The 26837-nt window shown below is 39.9% G+C and overlaps 1 long non-coding RNA gene across 3 annotated transcripts; it reads left to right on the top strand.

Annotated features, from left to right (window-relative positions):
• LOC143434810 (uncharacterized) lies at positions 1 to 23854 on the top strand. 3 transcript variants are annotated; one of them, XR_013104581.1, is made up of 6 exons: positions 10 to 79; positions 262 to 388; positions 3425 to 3573; positions 7038 to 7138; positions 20474 to 20603; positions 21277 to 23854. It is a non-coding gene; the product is annotated as an uncharacterized LOC143434810 (long non-coding RNA). The 3 variants fall into 3 exon arrangements; XR_013104580.1 differs by lacking the exon at positions 262 to 388 and having other exon boundaries at positions 1 to 79; positions 21277 to 23853; XR_013104582.1 differs by lacking the exons at positions 262 to 388; positions 20474 to 20603 and having other exon boundaries at positions 1 to 79.
• The last annotated feature ends 2983 nt before the right edge of the window (positions 23855 to 26837 follow it).

Below are 26837 nucleotides of genomic sequence, written 5' to 3'. Positions count from 1 at the left end.
AAATTCTGTTCCTTCGTGGACGAGCAGTTTTGACCTTGGCTAGCCGACTCCCCAATAAACCTCTGCTGATTGCATCCAGGTATGGTTTCTTGTGATTCTTGGGTGGTCGTGATTTCCTGAGACTTGAGAAAGGGTCTCCCGAGTTTGGGGGTCTTCAGAAGGAGTCTTTTAAATTTTACTGATAATGAAAACTAATAAGTTCTCAATAATTTGTGACAAAATATCTCTTTAACAGTTACTTTTTTGGTTGTTTGTTTCAAGACAAAGGCTGATTCTGCAGTGAAAACTGGCCTAGAACTTATTATTAGCTCAAGCTAGCCCTGAAGTCACAACTCTTCTCCTGTGGCAGCCCAAGTGCTGGGATTGTAGATGTAAGCTGTGACAGTTGGTAAGGGATAGTTTCTCTGAAAAAAAAAAGATTTTTCTGTCTGTCTGTCTGTCTGTCTGTCTGTCTGCCTGCCTGCCTGCCTGCCTGCCTGCCTGTCTGCCTGCCTGCCTGTGGAGGTCAGAAGAAGGCATCAGAGCTCTTGGAACTGGAGTCAGAAGAATTTGTGAGCAGTCTGACATGGGTACTAGGAATAGAACTTGGGCCATCTGGAAGATCAGTGAGTGGTCTGAACCACATAGCCTCTTCTCCATCCCTGCTTTTGCTTGGAATATATGTTTGGAACTCAGGACGAAGAAATATGAAACATACATAGTTTATCTCTATGACAAGTATTAAAAAAGAATGTTGCTCCATTTATTTGTCTGTGTATGTATGTACATGCACACAGGTAATAGATAGCTTCTGGGTTAGGGATGAGGCTCATGTCCAGTTTCTTAGCACTGGACCCCATCTGGCTTCGACCTGTGCAGGCCTTGTGGATGCTGCCACAGTCTCTGTGAGTTCATATGTTCATCAAATCTGTTCTGTCTGGAGGGCACCATCTCCTTGGTGTCTTCTATCTTCACTGGCTCTTACAACCTTTCTACCCCCTCTTCTGGATAGTTCCCTGAATGTTGAGGGGAGGGTTGTGATGAAGACATCCCATTTAGGACCAAGTATTTCAAGATCCTTTATTCTCTGTACCTTGTCCAGTCTTTAGTTTTGGTACTAGTTCCTATGTATTGTAGGAAGAAATTTCTCTAATGTTGGCTGAATAAGACACTAATCTTTGCATTAGCAAAATGTTAGGGGTAATTTTATGTCTATGTTCAGTTATCAGAGAAACAGTATCTCCTTAGCAGAGCAATATGTCCATGTGCTATTCAGGTGCAGGGTTTTGGCCACCTAAGCGGGGTTGGACATCTGTAATTGAGCAGGACTTCCAAGGGAGGGATTGGGACACCAATCTAGCCACAAAACCTTAGACCCACAATTTGTCCTGCCTACAAGATGTTCAAGGGTACAATACGGAGCAGAAATAGAGGAAAGGGCCAAGACTGGCCCAGCTTGAGACCCATGCCATGAGAGGCAGCCTACCCCTGACACTATTAATTATATTCTGCTATACTTGCAGACAAGAGCCCAGTATAACTGTCATTAGAGAGACTTCACTCAGCAACTGATGGACACCGTTGTAGAGACCCACAGCCAAACATTAAGTAGAGCTTGGGGAATCCTGTAGAAGAAAGGGAGGAAAGATTGAAGGAGCCAGAGGCATCAAGGACACCACAAGAAAACCTACAGAATTAACTAACCTGAGCCCATAGAGGCTCCTAGAGACTGAACTACCAACCAGGGAGCCTGCATGGGACAGACCTAGGCCCTCTGCACATAAGTAAAAGTTGTGCAGTTGGGTCTTCATGTGGAACTCCTAAAGTGGGATCAGGGCTTCTCTCTGACTATAGTGCCTGCCTTTGGATCCCTTTCCCCCTAACTAGGCTGCCTGGTCTGGCGTCACTAGAAAATGAGCCTGGTCTTACTGCAACTTGCTATGCCAAGGCTGGTTGATATTCATGGGAGGCCTCTTTTTTTTTTTTTTTTTTTTTTTTAGAAGAAGGGAAGGAGGGGTGGATGGATGAGGTGAGGGGAGAGGAAGAGACTGGCAGGAGAGGAGGGAGGGGAACCTGTGACCAGGATGTAAAGTAACTAAATAAATAAAAAAGAAAAAAGAAGTGGGTCTTTCTACTTCATTTTCCCCTACTTCATTCAATTAAATTATTTAATTAAGGAAAATTCCCTTGCAGGTATGTCCAGCTACTTGGGTTTTAGTAAATTTCAGATATAGTCAAGTTGAGAACCATCATAATTACTCCCACAACTTTTTGTGTCATTATTACACCATATATTATTACACAGTAGACCAGAGGGTCTGCAGCAGGGTTGGTGTTTAGCTTTCTTCTCTGGTACCATGAACTGTATGCATTCACATTTCTGATTGTCCAGGAAAATTTCTAAGACCCAATGAGAACAGTTCTTTGCTTTCTGTCCTTTGTCTCTTCCTAGCTACAACCTAGAATCAAAATCCAAATAAAAGTTATTTATGGTATTCTCTTAATGTAAAACTATCTTAATTAGTTATTTGACAATTTGGTATAATAAGCATGAGTCACCCAATTCTTCCTATATCTAGTCCCTTTCATGTCACACTCAACTTTGTATCTTTTTAAACTCCCATTAAGGTAAATTTCTCTCACCCAAATATTTTTGGTTGTGTGGCCTCCCATGACAGCATGGTAATTTGTTTTCTTTGCTTCTTGGTTTGTTTTGAGACAGGCTTTCTCTATGTAGCCCTGGCTGTCCTGGAACTCACTATGTAGCCATCCTGGTCTTGAATTCACAGATATTCACCTGCCTTTATCTCCCAAGTACTGTTGTTAAAGGAGTGCATCATCATACACAACAGGAACAAGATAATTTGTCAAATTTATTTCCTTTTTTTGTGTATTTGTATGTACATGGCTGTGTGTGTGTGTGTGTGTGTGTGTGTGTGTGTGTGTGTGTATAGGTCAGAGAACAATTTGTGTGGGTTATCTCAGTCTACACTTTGGGTTCAGAGGATTGAATTCAGTCTGTTAGGTTTGACAACAAGAACCTTTAGGTGCTACATCATTTAAATGGCCCCATTTATTATATTATTTTGGACTCCCCTAAATTACAATTTAAGGAAATTTGTCTTCTTGTCTACAATTTCAGTAAATATCTGATTTGTCATGTGCTAAGGGGGCAACTGTAGGACAGATTTTCCCTTATTGTTATGAGTTGAGAATTTCATATGATATATTTTAATCTTTTTTATTAAAAAGCTCATCATGTTCAATTTGTGCTGTTCATGTAGTCTTGGATGTGATTAGAGCACAGATGTAGTTAATCTACTAGAGGCATACCCTAAAAGAAAACCAACTCTCTCTCTCCCTTTGCTGATAGTTATCAATTACCAATATTCATGTCCACCTTGTCTTCATGCTAGTCTTTTTTTATGGCTTTGAACTTGTACAGGTCTTGTGCATGCTGTAATACCTGCTATGAGTTCACATGAACAACTTCCCTGTTGTGTCTACAAACACTGTTTAATTATAGTCAACTACCACCTCTGGATGTTATAGTTCTTCTTCCTCTTCTACAATTCTATGAGCCCTGGGAAGTATGTGAGTATATATGTATTCTATAATACATGTAATTATAGAATTATAATAATATATAATATAATATATAATTAAAAATATATAAATAAATAGAATATGTATATTATATTTGCTGGTGTGGCATAGGCCACAAACACACACAGAGTAAGGTCACAGTCCCAAATTCTGGGTCTGACCTGGCAGTGTTTCAGGGCAGAAAATGATGAAACAAAGGTTCATTACAGTCAGCAGGAAAGGGCCTTCAAGGTAGCTGCTTTTCTCTACTCAGGGGACTGTTCCTCAGGGAGCCTTGAGGCCAGAGAGGCCTGAGGTTCAGGAAGCAAATTTGCAGCAGCCAGCACTTTCTAGCCTGCTCTGGGCATCAGTGGGATGGAAAGAGCCCAAAGGAACCTTGGTGGCTAATATATAATATATATTATAACATTATATATTATATTATTATATATTATGTTACATGCTAATATATCTACATTCTATTTAGGGCTAAGAATTATTCAGTCTTTTGTTCTCTGCACCTTGGTCAGATATGGGTCTCTGTGTTAACCATCATCTACTGTGGAAAGAAGCTTTTCTGATGAGCACTGAGAAATGCACTAATCTATGAACATAGTGAGAAGTAATTAGAAGTCAGTTTAATACTATGTCTATTTATCAGAATGATAGCAGGAGGGTTTCCCATAGAGTGCTTGACATGTATAGTCAAGGTTCTTGGCCCCAGAAATGGTACCAGGCATGGGTTTTTTCTTACGAAACAAATCTTTTCTTTAAAAATATTTATAATTTTCAAAAAATTTTACATTTCAGATGTTATCCCCTTTCCCCATTTCTCCCCTCCGAAGCCTGCTATCCTATCCCCCCTCCTCCTGCTTCTATGAGGATGTGCCCCACCCATCCACCCATTCCCACCTCCCCACCCTCGAATTCTCCCACACTGGGCCATCCAGCCTTCATGGGACCAAGAACTTCCTTTCCCACCTATGCCTGACAAGGCCATCCTCCCCTACATATACAGCTAGAGCCATGGGTCCCTCCCTATGTGCTCCCAGGCTGGTGGTTTAGACTCTAAGAGCTCTGGTTGTTGGTATTGTCACTCTCCCCATGGGGCCATAAACCTTTTCAGCTCCTTCAGTCTTCTCTCTAACTCCTCCATTGGGAAATGGTTAGTTGTGAGCATCTGCCTCTGTATATGTCAGCATGCACTTCCAGGCATCCACATCAGCGTCTGCCTTGGTGACTGCACATGGGATAGATACCCAGGTGGAGCAGTCTTCGGACACCTCCTCCATCAGTTTCTGTCCCAGACTTTGTCTACATATTTGCTCCCATGAGTATTTTGTTACTCCTTCTAAGAAGGACCGAAATACCCACACTTTGGTCTTTCTTCTTCATGAGCTTCAGGTGGTCTGTGAGTTGTATCTTGGGTATTGCCAACTTTTGGGCTAATATTCATTTATCAGTGAGTGAATACCATATGTGTTCTTTTGTGATTGGGTTACCTCACTCAGGATGATATTTTCTAGTTCCATCTATTTGCCTAAGAATTTCATGAATTCATTGTTTTTAATAGCTCAATAATACTCCATTGTGTAACTGTACCACATTATTTTTATCCATTCCTCTGTTGAAGGAAGGATATCTGGGTTCTTTCCAGCTTCTGTCTATTATAAATAAGGCTGCTATGAACATAGTGGAGCATATGTCCTTGTTATAAGTTGGAGCATCTTCTGGGTAGATGCCCAGGAGTGGTATAGCTGGGTCCTCAGGTAATGCTATGTCCAGTTTTCTGAGGAACTGCCAGACTGATTTCCAGAGTGTTTGTATCAGCTTGCAATCCTACCAACAATGGAGGAGTGTTCCTCTTTCTCCACATCCTCGCCAGCATCTACTATCACCTGAATTTTTGATCTTAGCCATTCCGACTGGTGTGAGGTGGAATCTCTGGGTTGTTTTGTTTTGCATTTTTATGGAACAAATCTTAAGTCCAGGCTTAAGGTGGTTGGTTTTTCTCTTAATAGTCAAACCAATCTGCACCAGTGTGCAAGTCTCATGAGACTTGCCCTTATTGTAGCTCATAGTGTTCATAGCTGGGTATGAATGATTACTTTTCTCTTGTGGTAATGCACACTGTATTTTTCAACATTGTGAGAGGTAGCCATCAGTGATGAAGCTTCCAGGTCAGTATCATCTTAATTTCTCTATATCTATGATTCAAGTATAAGGTGTCTTCAGAAATTGTGTCATATTGTCAAGGACAATAAGAGGACCACAAGAAACATTGTCGAAAGCCTATAATGATCGGGCGTTTCTGGGTTTTTTCTTGGAAACAACTAAGAAAGGCCATTTTTAGCATTAGCTTTTTATTTGGTAGCCTGTGGTGTCCAGTATGGGTACTTTCTCCATGTCATAGGGGATCTCTATTGTAGCCCTCTTTATATACGTGTATTCATGTATATAAAACTGCTTCTACAGTAGTAGGTTTCTATATGACTTTTAGGAAAAATCTTAAGTGTCCCCTAGCTCTAACTGCTAATCTAACCTCTGGAAACAGTTAACAGTTCTGTATGGGAGATTTGAGCCTTTTGCTCAGTTACATACTTTCCCCTCTCTTTTATTGAAAATAGACTTTTCTCTCACATAATGCATTCTGGTTGTGCTTTTCCCTCCTCCCTTATTATGTCAAAACATAGTAAGACAAAACCATCACCACCAACAAAACAAAAACAACAAGAACAACCACAACAACAACACCCCAACACACTAGATCTGGGCAAACCAAACATAGTTCAAGGAGCCCAAGAGAAGGCACAAGAAACAGATACACCATTCCTTCATACACTCAGGCAGGAGTCCCATAAAAACATTAAACTGGAAGCCATAATATATACTCAAAGGACCTACTGTAGGGTAAAAAGAAGAAAAAAATTAAAAAAGAAGGAGAAGGTAAAGCCCTGATATGACATTAGGAGACAAGAAACCTCTGAAGATGTTGAGTTTATTTTCTGTTAGTCATCAACTGCTAGGTGTGCCACCTACTCTTAAGCATAGTTTGTTTTCCCAGTGAGACTCCCTTGGAGGAAACTAAATTTTCATTTGCAAATGGTTGGTTATCAATTTGAAATTGATTCTGGGTTAAAAAATGGGGTCATGTAGGCATGTATCCATTTATCCTTTCAGTTCTAGGGCTCCAATCTGGTGCAGATCTGTGCAGGCCCTGTGCTTGGGGCCCCAGTCACTAAGACTTTGTATGTGCATGGATCACATTCAGTTAGAAGGCCTTGTTTTCCTGGTGTCCTCCATTTCCTCTGGCTTTTCCATTCTTTATACCTCCTCCTCAGTGGGGTTCCCTGAGACCTGAGGGGAGGAACTTGATGGAGACATCAAATGTTTGGGGCTAGGTATTCTAAGATCTGTCATTGTCTGCCTAATGTTTGGCTGTGGGTCTCCATATTTTTTCCCATCTGCTGCAGGAGACTGGTGTCTGAGCAAAGCACTGATTTGTTTCCCCGCTGGAGTGCCTCCCTGACATCCTTAATAGATGTTCTATTTTGGTTGATGGCGATCAATAAAGGTGAGCCCTTATCAAGTTATTTTGACTCTTGCGTTACCTTTGTTCTTACCATCTCAGCTTGGAAATAACCAGATTGATTTGGTAGATACCATCCTAAGAAAATGTGTTTTACTAAGGTCTGTGATGATTACATGTCAAGTTTATATCTTTTAAGTGTGAAAAGCACATTATGCTACTTATATTTAATTAGAACACCCAAATTGACATTGATGGAGGATGTCTCTGAATCCAGTGGTTTCTTTTCCCCCATCAAGTTCCTAGCATTTGAATAAAATAATTTCCCTTTAATTACTGTGGCTGATAAAGATTTTTTCATTGCTCTTTTAAGTCAAAATTTCTTCCAGTAAATTTGAAGGAAGAGAAAAACACCATCCAATAAATTTAGCAAAATTAGAAATGTATTGGCCGTATGAAATATAGTTTCAGAAGTTCAATTCATGCTATAAATATTCTGCTTATCCTGGAGGGCATGAACATGGGAGAGCTGGCCATAACACTCTTTTGCCATGAGGTAGCATGGGCACAGGAGAAATGATCTCCTCATCTCACCTGCCCCTCACCAGCTGCTATATCTGACTCCAAGTTCATGAGAGTGGGAGGGCTGACTCCACTCATTACCTGCTGCAACACTCTGGAGAGCAGTCCCTACACCTTGCCAGCTAAGGCATTGGGTGAACTAGCTGGGACAGTGCTGGAGAGCTTGTACTGGTGATGTGGGTATGGAAGAGCTGTAGGGAATGACCAACTCAGCTAGCATGTAGGCCCAGATCCAGAAATTCGAGTTAGCCCACCTCCAAATCTATCCCATCTATGAATGGCTGGAGCATGTGAAAGGACTGGTCTTGCTGATTCAAAGCGGCAGAATATCCACGACACAGGGCAACAGTGAGGTACTAGTATAGTATAGATAGTGTACCAGAAGCCAGAGGCCTCGAACAAGACCAATGAATCATTGAAATGAACATTTGCAGGTAAAGGGTATACAGTATGACACACTGTGACATAATACAGCTTCCATAATGAGATGGTTTATCTATGTATTTTCCTTATTTTCTTTTTTGGCTTTTAGACCATTTTAGTTACATGCATGTATTAAGGTCAGTTCTAGGTTGAGGAACTAGCAATACAATAGATGAACATAGTCAAGGAACAAGCAAGACAATAAACACAAATAGCCAAAGAACAAGCAAGGCAATGACTAAAGTCCCATGATCACTCCCATGATCACTGTTTCTAAGGGCTTATCAGGATGACCAAAATATCTGAGCCTACTTCCCTGTCCTAGTCCAAAGTCATTTTCATGCTTGAAGTCTACTTCTTTGTTCTAGCCTAAAATTGAATTCCTGCCTGAAATTACTTTTCTGTTCTAGCCTAAGATTTAGATTCCTGCCTGAAATTATTTCTTTGTTCTAGACTAATGTCCGATTTCTGCCTGAAGCCCATTTCCTTGTCCTTGGCCAATGTCAGATTCATGCTAAGCAGCCCCCAAATCTCTCCACATCTCCCCCTTTTTTATTTCATAAATAAGACTGAGCCTGTCTTAGGTCCTTCTGGCAAGAATGCCTTCTTTACCTGTTGTGGAATGTGCATTATCAAAAGCAATACACTTATGTCTTAGGTTGGTAAGTCTCTGTGCAGAATCTTACCTGTCCTTGGCTTGCCAGCCTGTTAATTTAATAACTCTGTCTGGGGGTCCATTTTCAGTTTCAAGTCATGTACTGTGGGAAAAAACTCTCTCCCGGGGGGAGTCTGGAGGTGGGGGTTCCATGGTGGTCCGGCAGCAGGGTCCTGGGCAGGCTTCCCACACCGCCGGTGGAGGGTCCCATATTCATGCAGCTGCTGCAGGTGGGCCGGCAGCTGTATCGGGAAGGTTCAGGGTTCCAAAGGCTGGGAATCTGGTGGCAGGTGCAGGAAGGCCCAGGTGACACGTGGAGTCTGGTTTTCCAAAGCTTTTATTGTTCATGGTGTGGTGAATGGGTGTAGATGATTCGTGCTCCCCCCAAAAGCCAGGGGAGCCTGACTTTTATAGAGAAGGAGAAAAGGGGAGGGAATAATTTAATTAGCTATGCCCCCAAGCCTTTAGATAACTCATTAACATTTTAATCTCTGGAGGTGGATACCTGCTAATCACGCCCTCTACCTGTGTGTTACGTGATGGTGCAGGTTAAATGGAGTTACCTCATCCAAGGCCTGACAATGTACTTTGGCTGCCAACATGTTGATGTTGTTGAAGACAAGCTTTCACATGATGGGCAGGAATAAAAGTATTCCCAGAACAAAAAGCTATATATACCATTCTTGAAGCTTGACCAAAATGGAAATACTGACCTCAAGCAATGGATAATTTTATCAGCAGTATCTGCAGCATCCAAGCTCAGCAGAGCATCATTCTTTAAATTCATAATGTCACTACGCAAAGTTAAAACATCTAGAGAAGTGTTAGACTTATGCCAGATATCCTGCAAGTGTCTTTGAACTTTTCCTAATTATAATGACTATCATTGTAAATTATAGAAGTAACACAAGTCCATTGGTATTTGGCATGATACTCGAGATGGATCCTTACTCTTAAACTCTGAACCTCCTTCTAATAATTTGAATAGGATAAATAACATCAATTTCTTGTTCCAAATGCCTATCTTGTATACTCAACACATTAGTAACATTTTTTGCTAAATGATTAACAAAAGTAGCTGTCTTAACTTCTTGTGTCAAAGAAATTGAAGAAGCAGTGGTGCTAGCAATCAATGTAATTAAAGCTGTTATACCAGCAATACTCAAGCCCACTACCCTATTGTTTCTGCCTAAAGCCTGAGTCATGTCTTCCAGTACTTGCAAGCTTTTTTCAGAAAGTCAAGGTTTTGTAATACTCAGGGCAATAAAACAAAAGCTGGTTGATAGACCCCTGTAACAGACATGCCAGTTTTCAACACACTAGCACAATTAGAAAGTGTACAATCAATGCAACTTACATTAAATACTGTAGAAGAAACAAAAGTAAGTTTAATTTGGAAATTAAAAGAGCCTTATCACATGCACTAACACTTGTTTGAAATCCAGATCCTGTCCCAACTTTATCTCTTGCTAACATAACATCACAGCTAACTTCCAAATGTGACTCTGAAAATGTCCAGATCCAGCCTTCCAAATGAAGGCTGTTATTTCCAATACTGGATTGATTTCTAGACCAGTCCATGATCGAGTCTGAATAACTGGTCACATTTAAGAACAATACAAGACTCAGTGTAACTTTTTTTTTTTGATTCTCTATCCCACAAGTTCTAAAAACTTGAGGCAAGGCAGCTTGTTCCCTCTGGTATATAGGAAAGCAAATGTGGGTCAAGAACATATGTCCAATACAGCTTCCCAGTCACCATTGTGAGGGCACTCAGCAAGCTTCTTTGTCCCAGCATCAGCATGTCTCAGCAATCACTCTGGCAGCCACCATTTTCCTTCAGCATTCTATGATCCTGGGTGTGTTAGAGTTCCTGGGAGTCCAGCCTCCTCTGGGTTTTGTGGGATTGGGTACACAGCTGGCGCTCAAGGTCTGCTGAGGGCACTGGCACAGAGCAGAAGGGACCTATTCCTTATTTTCTTTTAGGGGGTTTCAAGGGCAAAGGTTAGATATGAAGGAATGGGGAGATTAGTGGGGTTGATGTGCATGATGTGAAGTTCACAAAGAATCAATAAAAAGTTAAAAAAAAACCCCAAGCAGATTCTAGTTATCTCTATTTCTTCGGCCAGGTAATTTTGACCCTGTTATTCTGTTTGATTGTATGATATTTTCCTGATATTAGGCCTCAAACCTGGGACAAAGGTTAACTGAGGTACCTATTTAACTTATCAAGACCAACCTTGCCCCCAGGTTCTCCCAGCATCCCTCAGTCCTTAGTTGTTACAGAGTGTGGCTGGCATACCATTCCCCCTATCCTAAACTTCTCCAGCCTATGGGCTGGGCTGTCCTTCCCTCCAGCTGCCCTTCCCCATATAAGCCAGCCATTTCAGCTACACTTGTCCCTTTTCATCCTCTTTTACTGCGTATCTTCCTAGCCTCTTTGTTTCCTGGCTCCTGCTGACCCCATCTTCTCATACGGCCCCGGTCAGGTTGTGTTCATTCTGGATTCTCCCAGATGTTTCTGCCTCTAGCCATGCTTTTCTTCAAATTTACAACAAACCTAAGAACAGTCAAATCCACCTTTAAATTTTTTCCCCATTCACCTGGGAGCTTGCTTGGGATTTGTCTTGGACACAAATGTCTGACTTTTAATTGTAGGATCTTTCTAATTGTTGGCCACTGTTCTTATGCAGTCTTAAGGTGTGGTGGAGACAGCTTAAGTAATGCCAGCCTTAAATTATTAGTTAGTACTAGCATAGATCTCAGCATAGACTCTTCCTTTTAGGAGGGTCCTGAGCTTCCTGAATCGATTTCCTTGGTTGGATGTATGAAGTATATCCACCCGGAGATCTCTGCTTATGCATCATGATGATTAAGATTGGGATAAAGTGGCTCTTAAAGTAGAATCGCTTTCCTTTTAAAAATTACCTCTTTTTTGAGATTATAACATAATCATACCATTCCTCCCTTCCCCTTTCTCCCTCCAACCTCCTCATCCATCCCTCCTTGATCTCTCACACTTGTGCCTCTTTTTTCATTAACCGTGGTTACATGCACATATACATATTCCTGAATGCCTAAATATTTCTCCAAAAGTACTCTTCAGAGGAATTTGAAACTACAAATGGGGTAAGAGAAATCAATATTATTTCTTGGAAAATGAGTAGTTTTTCTCTTTTGGATAGGAAGTACCAAAGATAGATATTCTTTGTGTTTACAAACTTGGCTTTTTTTTTTTTTTTTCACAAAAAATAACGTTTTACATGATTCCCTTTGTTTTCGCAGATGTGTTTCTCGAATGCTCACTCTCTCTTCTGGTACTGCAAGGGTGCACAAACACTGGTTTTCTGCACTGTTATGCTACCCCCTTTTTTTGTAGCACTTTTCTCAGTTATCAGCACTTTTCAGTTGTTCACATGTTGGACTGGTTCACAGTCATCAGACTCTGAAGGGACTGATTTGTAAGTCAGAACCCAGCTAATTTGTCTAGGGAACTCCATCTAGTATAATCTATGATTAGCAACAGCTGTCTCCCTAGCACACTACACTCTAACATCAGTCTATGTGGGAAGCTCAATTTGTTGGTGCTAGATGGCCTTGGCAAACATACAATCAGCCAGATCAAAGAGAATTAGATGGATTTAAGGCAGGTCTTTAAGTTTCAGGATAGCCTGAGGGAATTATGCTTTGCACAGTAAGTATAGACCTGAGCAGCAATCAGTGCCTGCCATTCAGGCGTGGACTCTTTCTGTGGGCAGAAGTGAAGTTCCTATTTGGAGTTCCTATTCTCTTCCCAGCACTTTTGTTAGTATTAATGGATCTCATTTTTTTCTTCTAGAACTGATCTTAGGTAAAACTGGGACATAGACACAATCTTCTTAGCTTGTCATACATAATGTTTTTGCAGTCCAATTATTTAAACATTTTTATTGAAGAAAAACATACAATGGAAACTTCATAAATATATTTATATATCATTGAATTATTACAAACATTATATTTGCATATAGCACTTTTTATTTGTTAAAAAAGTAATTCCTTTTCATGCCAATGCTATTGGGTTTCTTTGTTCCTGTCTTTCAATTTTTTTTTTTTCAGAACAAATTCATAAAACAATATCAGTGCTCAGTTCAGGTTGATAAATTGATGAATGTGTAATGTGATGCTTGCTGTCAAAAGTAAAAAAAAAATCTGCAGATTTGTCCACATTTTCTTTTGCCTAACATATGGGGAAAAACGGGAGAAATAAAGTGTAAGAAGGCTGGAGAAATGTCACATAAAAGTTGACACAGAGTTTTGGATTAAGACTGTAATTTTCCCATTTGAAAGCAAGACTAGAAAGAGAGTGAGTGAAGATTGGGACTAGCAGAGTCTGACGCAGTACAGATTGTAAAGGAGTCAGGGGAATACCATAGTGTAACATAGCACAGTATAGATTGTAATGAAGCTCAGGAAGAGCCTGGGGATGAAGGTCATGCCACAGTAAAGAGTAAGGTTTCAAGGTAGAAGTCTGGAGAAAGGAAGTCTTGAGCAAATCAGAGAAGCTGGGTGACATCACTTTCAGTGAGGGTCAGAGCAGCACCTGCTTCTGGAATATATTGTGTGTTGAAGGTTGTTGAGAGAAAATGTAGGCCATGGGATGAATACTTAAATTATTTCTCTACCAAAGCATGAGCTGATTTTCATTTGAAATAGAGGAATGAAGGGAAAAAAGTAATGTAGATATTGTGAAATAAGAATTAATATAGAAGACACTGTATTGTCATGCAGTCAAGTTTTCTTTTAACCATTTGAAGCTGGTCATTTAACACAGATTCTTTTCATGTGTCAAGGCATGAAAAATATGTAACTACATCGAAAACATATAGGTTAATGGTAGGGAAAGGGAGAAAAGTTTCTTAATAACAGTTGCTTTTTCTGGCTTTCTCTCCTCCAGGAGTCAGAATGTGAAATCTGGGTTTAAATTTCTACTCTTGCTCCTGTTTAGGGTTTTTCCTCAGATGTCTGAAGTAATAACAGCAAACTCTTATACACGCAATTCACTCACATTTGTGTTTGACCACAGGATTCTGAGAAAGATGTTTGTAAGGATAAATACATAGCACTATTCAGTGGCCCAGTTTGCACCCCAGTGCTAATAGAGTAGCAGGAATGTGTGTGTATGTATATATGTGTATACACACATACACACCCATATATATGTATGTATATATGTATGTGTATATATGTGTATATATGTATGTGTATATATGTATGTGTATATATGTATGTATATATATATGTATATATATGTTACATATAACATTTGACAGTATTGAAAGAATCCATTTTTGGTATATAACAGGAAATTAAAACTAGGATTTTTTTTCTCTTTTAAATTTTTTATTTTTTTCATGATAAATCTTTTTTTATTGGATATTTTATTTACATTTCAGATGCCATCTCCTTTCCCCATCTCCTCTCCCTAGAAAACCCCTATCCCATGCCCCCTTTTCCTTTTTGCTTTTATACAATTTTTAAAAAAATGTTAATCAAAGGCTTTATAAGTTTGGTATTCCTCAATCAGAAGTGTAACCCAATACCCAACCTAGATATATCAACTATCTTTGACTGGTGGAGACACGTGAACATCTGCCTCCATGCCCCCTCCTCTTTCTCTCTCTTTCTCTCTCTCATCACCTAGCTTCTCCTCTCCTTCTTCTTCTACTCTCCTTACTCCTTCTCTTCCTCTCAGTACTCCTTCCCCCTTAGCTCCTCCTACATATCACTCTTCTTGTTAAAATAAAACTTTTCTCTCAAAATACAATTAGAGCATAATTATGCCTATTTGTATCAGTGAGGTACAAGATAGTCCTAATACCCAGTCCATCATCTTGTTGACTAACCAGAACCTCTGTCATCTCTCCCGTCAGAGATCCAGAATGACTGAGTTAACTGAAATTATGGGAAGCACAAAGCATAGCTTCTAAAACTTAGCCATTTATTTTATTTTTTATTGAAAATATTTCTTCAATGCCAAGCCTTTTTTTTTCTCTCATTAGAAAACAAATAGGCCAAAATAAACATTTTATGACTAAAACATAAAACAAAGCAAATAGAAGACAAAGGAAGAGAGAGAGAGAGAGAGAGAGAGAGAGAGAGAGAGAGAGAGAGGACATGAGAAACACACACAGAGAATGGTACATTTTTGTCAAAGGTGCTTCTGCATCTAATGAGATGATCATGTGGTTTTTGTCTTTTAGTTTGTTTATATGGTGAATTAAATTGATCTATTTATGTATGTTGAACCAACCCTGCATCTCTGGGATGAAGTTGACTTGATCATAGTAGATGGTCTTTTTGATGTGTTATTCAATTTGGTGTGTAAGTATTTGATCTTAGGTAGAAAGTGCTTTTAGGAATTGATGTCTTACATAATAGAACAGGAATGGGTTAGACGTGTGTGTGTGTGTGTGTGTGTGTGTGTGCACATGCGCATGCGCACGTGCATGAGCATGCACTGAGAGGATCCACAGGAAGGCAGAAAGCTTGGTCTACTGCATGGTATGGAGGGAATGAAGATTGAGTGAGAGTTCAGGGGCCCTTAAAAGTGATCAGCTGCCAGGCTGGATGTAAGACTGGGAAACCTGTAATGGAGAACATGAAGGGGAGGGAAAATGGCTTAACTGATTCCTAGGCAGTTATGGCTGCTGGGTTCCCAGGTAGAGAGTTGTCTTAGCTAAGGTTTTACTGCTGTGAACAGATACCATGACCAAGGCAACTCTTATAAGGACATTTAATTGGGGCTGGCTTATAGGTTCAGAGTCCATTATCATCAAGGTGGGAACATGGAACATCCAGGCATTGTGCAGGAGGAGCTGAGAGTTCTACATCTTCATCTGAAGGCTGCTAGCAGAATACTGGCAGCTAGGATGAGGGTCTTAAAGCCCATTCCTACAGTGTCACAACTCCAACAAGGCCACACCTATTCCAATGGGGCCACACCTTCTAGAAGTGCCACTTTCTGGGCTGAACATGTGCAAACCATTACAAGAGTGTTGCTAAGTGTTGCTAAGTACAGTATAGTTTGACGAGAGAAGAGAACTGGGTCAGCTGCAAAGTTTGGCAGAGCCCACAGGGAGTCTCTTTTTTGGATACATTTATTTGTATATATGAGGTTTTTTTGGCATGAAGGTACTTTATGTATATAAAAGAAGCAATAGTTACTATAATGGAGTGGACTAAATTATAACATCTCACATTGTTATACTTTCTTGCGACATGAAAGCTAAAATCTACTTACTTAATGCAAATCCCAATGCAATACACTTTTATTGACTTTATTCTTCATATTGCACATTAGTCCTCTAGACTGGTTCACCTGCTTTTTTTGTGTCCTTTGACTTCTACTTTTCACTCCCCCTCCCCTTCCTTCTGTTTCTGTCTTCTGTCCATGGTGACCATGGTTACATTCCCTATTTCTGTGTATTAGAGCTTGATTTTATACATACACATCCCACATGTTAACAAGATCATGCACTATTATGTCTGGCTTGTTTCACTTAGCAAAACTATTAATTTTCCAGGCCCTATACATGCTGTAGTAGAATATGACCATATTTCTTTCATTTGTAAATCTGAAGAGTATTTCAGTGGTTTATGTGTACGTCACATTTTTTTTATTCACTGATAAACACTTAGGTTGTCTCTATGCATTGGGTACTTTAATGCTGCAATGAAGGTATGATAAGGTATGGTTACTTATTAAGATATGAGACCCTTCTTAAATCATAATTAAAAGATAGATACATATATATCTTTTACATAAGCTATATATATCTTAGATATAAATTAAAATTACATATATATGATTAAAGCCAGTGCCTTATACATGCTAAGTATGCATTCCACTACTTGGCCACACACCTTATGTTTTCCAATTTGCGTGATAATTTTACTCAAGCAGTTGAGTTGTTTATTAATTGATATAAAACATTTTCCTTATACTATCAACGTATTTTTATGTGTGATTCTCTGCAATCTAGATTTTCTTTAAATATTAAAACTATGCTTAATGAAGAAGAACTAGGACACTTTTAATAGATAGGGTCTAATCTGGGTTGCTATAACTAAGAAGCCAAAAGTCATGACTCAAGTTAAGGAGACATTTCTTCTTTTCTGATGTACCAGAGCAGAGGTAGGCAAACCAGTGTGAGGAGGTAGATGCATTTGGTTTAGGACAGTGTTTAAGAACTAGGCCACCTCTGTCTCTGTTCTACCTTAGTTTAGGGCATTAACCTCATTTGTATGGGCAAAGTTATCTCACCCACCCTGCATCTTCATTGAAAACTAAAGGAGAACAATGAGGTTTCAAGTTACAATCATGTCTGCTCCTTTCCCAATTACTAAACTTAGTCTTATGAGACCTGATTTGAACGGGGATGGCTGGGAAGTACAACCATCCATCACTCTCAGGCCACCACACTGGAAACTCAAGATTTCTCTTTTGAAATACAGAAGGGAAATATGATGTTACACGACATTTAATAACCATCTCTAAAATGCACAGGTATATTCTTAAGGACTGAGAAGTTTCAAGAATGAGATGTAAAATCACCGGAGGCAAAGGAAAGAATTTGATTAAAGCAGGTAGCTTTAGGTAATTTTTTTTTTTTTTTACTACAAGACAATCTACCAAAGTTTTTATTGTTAAGCTATTTGAAACTTGGAGATATTTGTGAATCTATGTTTACAAGTTAAGTGGGGTGTGTGTGTGGGTATGTAAACACATGGCTTTCTGGCTTGTGGAAAAATACTAGTTTTTAAAAAGCAGGTGATTTTTACATACTCTCTTTGGCGCTTAAAACTAACAATCTTACTGTAATTTCCCTCTGTCTCTCGCTGGACCCTGCTTTCACTTGTTTCTGACCTATACAAATCCTAAGAACTTAGAAAGCATCCCCAGTCTTGTTCAATACCAAATAGAGAAGGAGTGATGATTCCGACAACTGAAACTTCAAAACTCAGTGAGCAGCCACCATGCACCAGTATCTACAATTAATACTGTTTATTACTTTACATAACAGAGCCATGATCAAGCCTGCAATGAAGTTGGAAAGGTCTTCCCTTAGGACTAATGAGTAAAAATGAGAATGTGGACAAAACACAAAGATAAGTCAACAACATGCACTTTCCTCTCCCTCCTTCCCTCCTTTCCTCCTTTCCCCCCTCTCGTTCTTCCTACCTTTTACACTAGTGACCCCCATACTTTATTGGCTTTTGCCATAGGTTTTGGAAATGTCCAAGGCTTATCTGGTAAAAAAGTGTACAACTTTGATGGATTATATTGTAGTCTTGTACTAAATTCCTTGGACTGTTAGGGTTAATGTCGTCTGTATTTCCTTTCATATTCTTACTAGATAGACATTTATATGCCCACACACTTTTACATCGGAATCTCAATACCAATAAAATGACTAATTAAAAGACCTTTCTTGGTTTATATTAACCTATTACATTATATTATTTAAATTTGGGTTTCTATGGTTTTTTTTTCCTTTGATGAGACTGAGGGCTGGAGGAATGGGCATTCAATATTTAGCTTTAGCCTTAGCTTTAGGTAATAATATTACCTAAAGCGCCATGATTAGAAACCCTGTGTATCATCACCTTGATTTATCTTCATAATGGCCAATATATTTTTATAGGAGGTGGAGGGCAAATACTCATATGAGAAATCCTAAGCAGGCATCACAAATAGACTGAGCCCGAGGCCACTGATCGCTAGTGATTTCCCGTTTTTTGAAACATATCCCACGTAATTACAGCAGTAGTCAGACACTCAGCAGCGCACAGACAGAGATGGATAACTTGATTACGTTTTATAATTTTCCTGACTTGACAAGTGTTGGCAAAGGCAATGCATTAGTCTCACAGTCTAGGGCATCAAATGTCATGGCGATAATGGGGTTTGGGATGGTGTGGTTTCCTTTGGTGACAGGCTGCCGCATGCTGTTCTGTGCCTTTAGACTGTGCTCGGAAGAGTTAAGAGAAGGTTGTGAGGAGGTGAGAAGTGAATGAATCAGTCTCTGGGTGTCCTGAGGCTCTGAAGAAAGTGACTTGAAACATTTCCAGCTCTCAGTTTTCCTTTCAATCAGTTCCCAGCTGGGGTGCAACAGAAGGTGGATGACGGAGAAGGAAGGGAGCGGTAAAGTGCAGCCTCTCCACAAGAGAAAAGTTTCCTAGAGGGAAGGGAGTGGAAGAGGAGAAAGGGAACAGAGCTTTCTCAGAGTGAGGAGATTACAACAAAACCTCTCGCTGCTCTAAACCTCAGCTGAGACTGCTGTTAAGGAGTTGGAGCAGGTAAAGCAGAGGCTGATGGGAAAGGGCTTCTCTACAGGCCACGTACTTGTGTTAGATTATGTCAGTCTTGGCTCATTGGAAATTGCCCTAGTGAGTTGAAAATAAAGATATAGGAATTGTTGGATACTTTTGTTGTTTGTTTGCTTGCTTTTTGTTTTTGGCATGCGCATGCATTTGTGTGTGTGTGTGTGTGTGTGTGTGTGTGTGTGTGTGTGTGTGTGAACTTGATGAAGTAGAGCCATCCATGAAGAGGGAAGCCCAATTGAGAATATGCTTTGATTAAATTGGCCTGAAAGCAAGTCTGTGAAGCTTTAAGTTTTTATTTTATAAACGATTAATGTTTGATGTGGGAGCAGCCACCCCTAGGAAGGAGATCCCGGTTGTACAATACCTGAGTAAGCTAGTGGGAGCGAGGCAGTAAGCATCATTCCTTCCTGGTTTCTGCTTCCATTCCTGCCTTGTGTTCCAGCCCAGCCTTTCCTTCATGATGGGTTGTGACATGGAAATATAAACCAAATAAACCCCTTTCTTCTCAAATTGCTTTTGGTTATAGTGTTTTATCTTAGCAATGGAAAGCAAAGTAGGACAGAAACTTGATGTGCTTGTTAGAAAACCGTGCGTGATTTCCCCATAAAGAAAGTCAGAGAGCAACCAAACACCACCAGAGGTTCTCCCTAGACTTAGCTCGGTTACAAAATGACAGCACAGGTTGATTTCCTTGAGTTCTTGGTTCTGTGTAATTTTTGGATAATGGCTTCACACATGAAGGCCACTTTGCAGGAACTAGCTTTCATGTATTTTTGAGGGGAGAAAACTAGAATGCTGCCCCCTTCCCAGGAACTGAGGCTTTGATGGACACGTATTGAAACTGATTAAGCACATTTGAAACACGGCCCAAATACAGATGTTCAGGAAATTGTGAGTATATAGACAAGCCATCTGCATTTTGGTCATTTTTCTGTGTCTTACAAGCAAAAGCAGTTTGAGAAGATATGAAATTTTTCCATAGAATTTTTGAAAAATAGGTTCTGTATTAAAGCTAAAATAAAGATACTAATAACAATAACTATCACCACCACCACCACAACAACAACAACAACAACAACATCATCTAATTAAAAGCAACCTAACAATAGTTAGAGAAATAGTTAGAGGATATCTTTTCAGTGCGTTACTAATGGAAGTGATTGTTTTGTTTTGTTTTGTTTTGAGACAGAGTTTCCTCTGTGTAATAGCCCTAGTTGTCCTGGAACTTGTTCTATAGACCAGGCTGGCCTTGAACCTTTTTCTGTGCTATATAGGCATCCACACAGATATGACATACATACACACAGACACACATCCACATAAATTGAAAATGAATCTTCTTTTTGAGACAGGTTTTCACTGTGTAGCCCTGGATGGCCTGGAACTACGTCGACTAAGCTGGTCCATTCTATGAGAAGGAATCCATACCTAAGACTGCTAGGAGAAACAGAAACCAGAAACTAGATAGTCCAGAGACCTCAGGTAAAACCAAACACTATTGGTCTAGAAAAATAATGTATCAATAAAATGACGACTAATGATATTCTACTATACTCACGGATCAGTGTCTTATCCAGCCATCACCAGAAAGCTGTCCTCTGCAACTTTATTTTTTTTCAAAACCTATTTTTAATGATGGTTCTTTTTTTTTTTTTATGATGGTTCTTAAATGTTTTTTTTTTTTTACCTCCCTTTTAGTTTACCACTCACAAGAAGTAGTGGAAAAGAAAGGATACAGGGGACGTGGACCTATTTAGAAATGGTTCTTTGGAGCAATTTAGTTCATGGGAGTCAGCAGCAGAAGCTCAATCCACATGCAAACACTTCACAGATAAACACACAGTCCAGTTCAGTAGAGTTGGGATAGCAAACAGGAATCAGCAGTGGTGGCACTACCTAGCAGAGACAGCCAGGCCTCAGCCTCAGCACCAGTCAGCAGGAGGAACCAACAGGAATGCCAGGAGATGTTCTTGACTGTGCCTCTCTTAGGAAGGTGAAGATCAGTAAAGACATGAGACCCTCAAGTGTTGTACAGCTAGCTCTACCAGCAAGCCTAGCTCAGCCTCTGCCACTGCCCATCAAGTCCTATTTATACCCTTCACACATCATGTTTTCACCATGGGTCTTGCCTCTGCATATGTGTTTGTCTCAGCAGATATCACTCTGCCAATCCTCCTGAGTCCTCAGAAGCACCAAGAAGCCAAGGCAGACCACCAGAAGTTTTATGGTGATTTCTCTCTATGGAGTCCAGACAACAGGAGCTCAACTATGCAGTGTGAGGCAGACCAATGCATGTATGTTGTTAGCAAAGAATCCTTCATCACATGTCCTTTCATGTGCTTGCTTTAGCAGAACATCCTCTCTCCCGTGTCTGCAAAACGTTCCTTCACCATTCTGCCTTAGTCTTTCACCTGTGTCCATTTCAGGAAATACTCCTTCATGTCTTTGCCCCAGCAAAACACATCCAACACAACTGACTTTTCAAAGAACCCTTAAGTTTCCATCCACTTCATTCCTCCAGCAGCATATGGGAACAGATGCAGAGACCCACAGACAGACATTATGTGGAGGAGAGAAAGTCTAAATGGGAGGTCTCCAGCAAATCCCCCAGAGCTCAGGGAATCCTACAGAATTTTGTTTTGTTTTGTTTTGTTTTTTAAAGAGCCACAGGAAAACATGGCCCTCTGACTCAACTAAACAAAGTACGTATGAGCTCACAGAGACGGAAGGAGCAGGCACGGGGGCTACACGACTCTCCACTCCAGCAGGCCCTCTGCATGTATATCACAGCGTTTAGATTAGTATTTTCACAAAACTGCTGACTGAGAGTGAGTAGGTGTGTTATTCTTGTGCCTGCTTTTGTGACTCTTCTCCTCCTTTTTGGATGTCAGATCCAACTTCGATATGATGGTTTTTACTTCATCTCATTAAATTTTATTCTGTAATGTTTAGTTGTTTTCTCTTAGAAGCCCGTTCTTTGCTAATGAGAGACAGAAGGGAGTGAATCTGGAGGGGCGGGGAGGTGCGAAGGAACAGGGAGTGTGAGTGGGAACTATAATTAGGACATATCATATGAGAAAGGAACCTGTTTTCAATAAAAGTAAAAATGAGGGAAAACCATGGGATATTTATATTTCTCTGAGTGACTTAATTTGTGCAATATGATTATATTTTATTGTCTACATTTTCCTGAAAATGACACTATTTCATTCTTTGTGGAAGAAAGATATTGTACTGTATATACATGGCAAAATTTTCTTTTCTCTTTTGACAGAGATAGATTGATTAGCTATTGTGGATAGTACTGCAATAAACATTGATGTGTAAGTGTCTTTGGGATATATATCGACTTGGAATCTTTTGGGTAAATACCGGAAGTGGTAGAGCTGGGTACTAAAGCAAATGTGTGTTCAGTTGTCTGCGAAGCCCCCATGTTGATTTCTACAGAGGCCACATTGCCTCATCTCTGCCTGTGTGCCAGGATTTGCTCTTAGCAGTTTTTTGAATGACTGCTCTTCTGACTAGAGATGGAATATCAGGGTAGTTCTAATTTACATTTTGAGAACTATCTGTTATATATAGCAGAGTAGGGTTCTAGTAAGTGGGTAAAGAAAATACATATTTTAGCAAGAGAATACTATACAGCCATAAAACGCAACCCTGTCAACTACAACACAAGGAGTCATTGCTTCAAGTGAAACAAAAACAGGAGATAGAAACAGAACTAAACCTTTTTAAAAAATTAATTCCTAAAAATCAGTGAGATAGAATCGCAGAAGAGTGAAGAGGAAGGTAAACAAAAGATACTAGGGAGAACATGGAGGAAGGAGAACTTAAGGGAGTTCTGCACAGGGCATCTGCATGAGAAGGCAGAGCGCAGAGAGAGCATTTCTGCTTCATCTTCAGCACAGTGGGGTAACTTTCACCATTGACAGATTTCAAAATGACAAGATCACAAAACTCCCAACACAAAAGTGACCAATGTTTAAAGAGATGGAAATTCTTGTTACCCTGGCTTGGTGACTACATTGTGTATTTGTGCACTGGACTATCATCATAGTGTACCCCATAAAGATGTACATTTAGAATGAACACTAAATGTGCTTCAAGGATGAAAAAAATATTTTCTTAAAAGTTAAGGTGGTTTTAAGTATGTATTCTAAACACGAAGTGCAAAGGCATTTGTAATATTTTTCAGTCTAATTTTACAACTCTGAGGAATCAGAAATGGAGGAAATTGGAAAGGTTACATTGTATTTTGAGAGCTAACATTATTTTTCTTCTGAAGATTTTATCTTATGTCAGGTAATTCTTTTGGTATCAAGGAAAAAAAATGAAACATTGTCCCTGTTGATTTTCATATTTCTAGATTGTTATCTTCCCATGCTTTTCATCTTTATTGACTGCAGAAAGATTTTTCTAGTGCTTTAAGCTTAAGATTTGCAAATATGATAGAGGGATAGAGATAATCTATGCAAATCCCATCCAACCCAGTGGTGATAGATACATTTTACCCTGTGTGAAGATATAAAACATTCTTAGTAAGACCAACGCTGGGGGATTTCTTTTCACAGTGTTAAGTCCAATTTCGCACATTACTTTCCTATATAATTGTATATCGGAATGTTTGTGAATAAAATAGGGCTTAAAAGCATTTCCTAGTTTCACACAGAATTTTCTTAACCTAGAGTCCTTTCATCTTCTTTGGAAACTCCATTTACTTATTCCATTACACAGATAATTCCCTTGTGTTTTCTTTAAACTGAGGTTGAATTATGACTCTATAAAATATTCCAATAAATGGCTATAAGAGAACAAAGCATAGAGAAGTTTCACATCTAAATGATATGACTGAGCAGACTGGCTGATGATAGCGTATACCTCAATGTACTTTTGGGGAAGAAATAAATCGCAGTACTCGGAATATTTCAGTACCACAAACCATGAAGAGCCACTGGGGTGGGGAAGAAGCAGTGGTCGTAATGAAAGCATTTATTATGCATGGATCAATTCTCTGACACTGTATCAGGAGGCTGTACTTCACAGTAGGGGACTGGTGGGAACTGGACTTTTTTTTTAATAGTCCTTTTCTGAAACTTGAGAGTAAATCAGAAGTTAAATGTGCTGTTCTCGTAGAGGAAAGTTCTAATTCTTATAACACAGCCCTCGAGGCCTGGCTCTTTTAAACCAACAGACAGAAACGTTTTCTTAGAGTCATTATGACTTCCTGAGAGTCAGGTTTATTCTCAGGTCCCTGGAGGCTGCTTCAGCAATGACAGACAAGCTTCACTGGGGATAACTTTCCGTTACGTTACAGCTATTTAGAAAGAAAACAATGACTGTGGTGCTTTTATTCTAAGTAAAAACTGCCTTCTACGAAACTCCAGTGGATTTTCCTATTCGCCCATTTGTCTGAACCCTCTCTGGACAGTTGCGTTACCACTTTGCTTGTTTGGGTTTCGTATGGCAGTCTTACGTGCAGCATCCACCTGTGGTTTTTCTACTCTAGTCCCACTCACAGGAATCTTCACTCAAAAACCACATGGTTTCTTCTCCTTATCTTTTTCTTATAGTACTTAGAATGAGTTGCCTTGAACCATGGGCGTTTATTCTGGACAGCATATTTATTCTCTTGCCTTCTCTTTTTGAGACAGGGTCTTGCCGTATGGCCTACGTTGGCCTTAAATTGGAGCCTCCCTAATGGTGGATACAGATATTATTTCTGTTGGGTAGCGTTGTGGATAAGCAACCTCCTCTTATTTTGTCTCCTACTTTTCTCTCATTCTCTTTCAAGCTATAAGGATACAAAGTGAGCCTGCTCTTCAGGAGACAAGGAAGGATCACAGACAAGAGGCAGAGATCCTTTCCAGGCTTCTCAAATGAAGTCATCTAGAGGCAGTAGTGAAATTTAAGGTTAAAAAAAAAAAAAGCAGAGTGTTTGAATAGGGAGCAATTCCACATTTACATCACTAGAAAAACGTTTCTTTTGGGAGACCAGCGAGGAACAATGTGGAAAAGGAAAGTGTTGCCTGTGCCTTAGACAGCTCACTGCCAGACCCTACCTGCCCTTGGGGGTTGGGAGTGAGATGGTGCAGTCATCAGACCCTGGGAGCAGGTGAGAAATCTGAGCACTGCTGCAAGCTCCTTTAATACCCTCCATCCATGCCCTCATTGGTCCCCAGGAAGCATCTCTTCTAAACAGCAGTTCCTGATTGGCTGGCATTGTTTGCACTGGGTCTCACAGGTAGTCCTCAATTAGGGCCTCCTGCAGGAGACGCTTTTGCAACTGCACAGCCCCCAGCGTTAGAATGGAGAAGGGGAATTGCTGTCACTGGAGGTAGAAAGGGAAGAACTTATAGTGGAATTTGTTGTCATCTCATGGAAAGTTCAGGGTGAGAAGCTGGGCAGAAGGAAAATAACTTCTTTTGTTAGTCTCAGTTAGTTCTAAGTAGTTGTCAGTGAGTAATATCATACATCTCCCCATTATCTTAACACAGACAAGAGGCAGAAATTCTTTCCAGGCTTTAAGAGCCGTGTAGACCAGAGGCTGGGTCTGTTTACTACTTGCTTGGAGTGCAGTGGTTCTCAACCTGTGGGTTGTGACCTGGGAATTGCATATCAGATAGTTACATTATGATTCATAACACTAGCACAATTACAGTTATGAAGTAGAAATAAAATAACTTTATGGTTAGGGTTCACCACAACCTGAGGAACTGTATTAAAGGGATGAAGCATTAGGAAGGTTGAGAACCACTGGACTAGAGATCGAGAAGAGAGATAAAGGACAATTTGGGAGAGGATGGAGAGCAGAGAAAATCATGCATTAACTCCTCAATCCCTGTCCAGGTGACTTGGCATTACTGTAACTCTTAAGAACTTAGATACAAATTCAGAGAACAATACTGGCCAGACAAAAGACTTCAAGTAAATTTGCTATTAGTGACCCATTTGGATGGGGAGAAACATGTTTCTTTTAATTTTAGTCAAACTGAAAGGAACATTTTGGGCTTTTACTTAACACATTTGTAGTGTAAGCTTCATTTCCTCTCATGGACATACAAAAATGACCACAGACATGACATATGCGAGTCTTTTCTGGGACTCCACAGATTTTAACTGACTAATCTTCATCTAGAAGAAGGTTCTTTCTTTGTGTTACCCCTTGTTTTAAAATGGGGGGGGGGGGAAACGGTGGCAGACATGATTATGTAGCTGGTATAAGAGTCAGGCCCAGACTGTTTGCTGCTGGGAGTCTCTCTCCTACTAACAATTATTTTTTATTGAAAAATTGTTTTCATACAATATATTCTGATCATATTTTTCTCCTCTTGCGACTGCTCCCAGATCTTCCCCACATCCCTACCCATCTAACTCCACACTCTCTTAAAAAACAACAAACCACAAACAAACAGAAAAAAAAACCCAAGAAACACAAACATAAATCCACAAACCAAAATACACATGCAAAAGGTCAAAAAGATAAAAGTCTGCGAAAACATCATTGCATTTGTTTTGTGTTGGCCAACTACTTCTGGGTATGGGGCCTGCCCTGAAATGTGGTTCATATGTCCAGTGAGACTCCTTTGGAGAATACTAATTTTTCTTTTGCATCCAGGTGCCAGTCACATATGGTTTCTTTGTTAGGGATGGGAGCCAGTGTCCACTCCCCATTTCAGCATTGTCTGGGTTGTCCCTGTGCAGTCCCGGTGCATG

This window comes from Arvicanthis niloticus, chromosome 17 (genome assembly GCF_011762505.2).
Source record: "Arvicanthis niloticus isolate mArvNil1 chromosome 17, mArvNil1.pat.X, whole genome shotgun sequence".
In the NCBI taxonomy this organism is placed as follows: Eukaryota; Metazoa; Chordata; class Mammalia; order Rodentia; family Muridae; genus Arvicanthis; species Arvicanthis niloticus.
The sequence above is the reverse complement of the archived record's forward strand: the minus strand, read 5'-3'. Positions and strand labels throughout refer to the sequence as shown.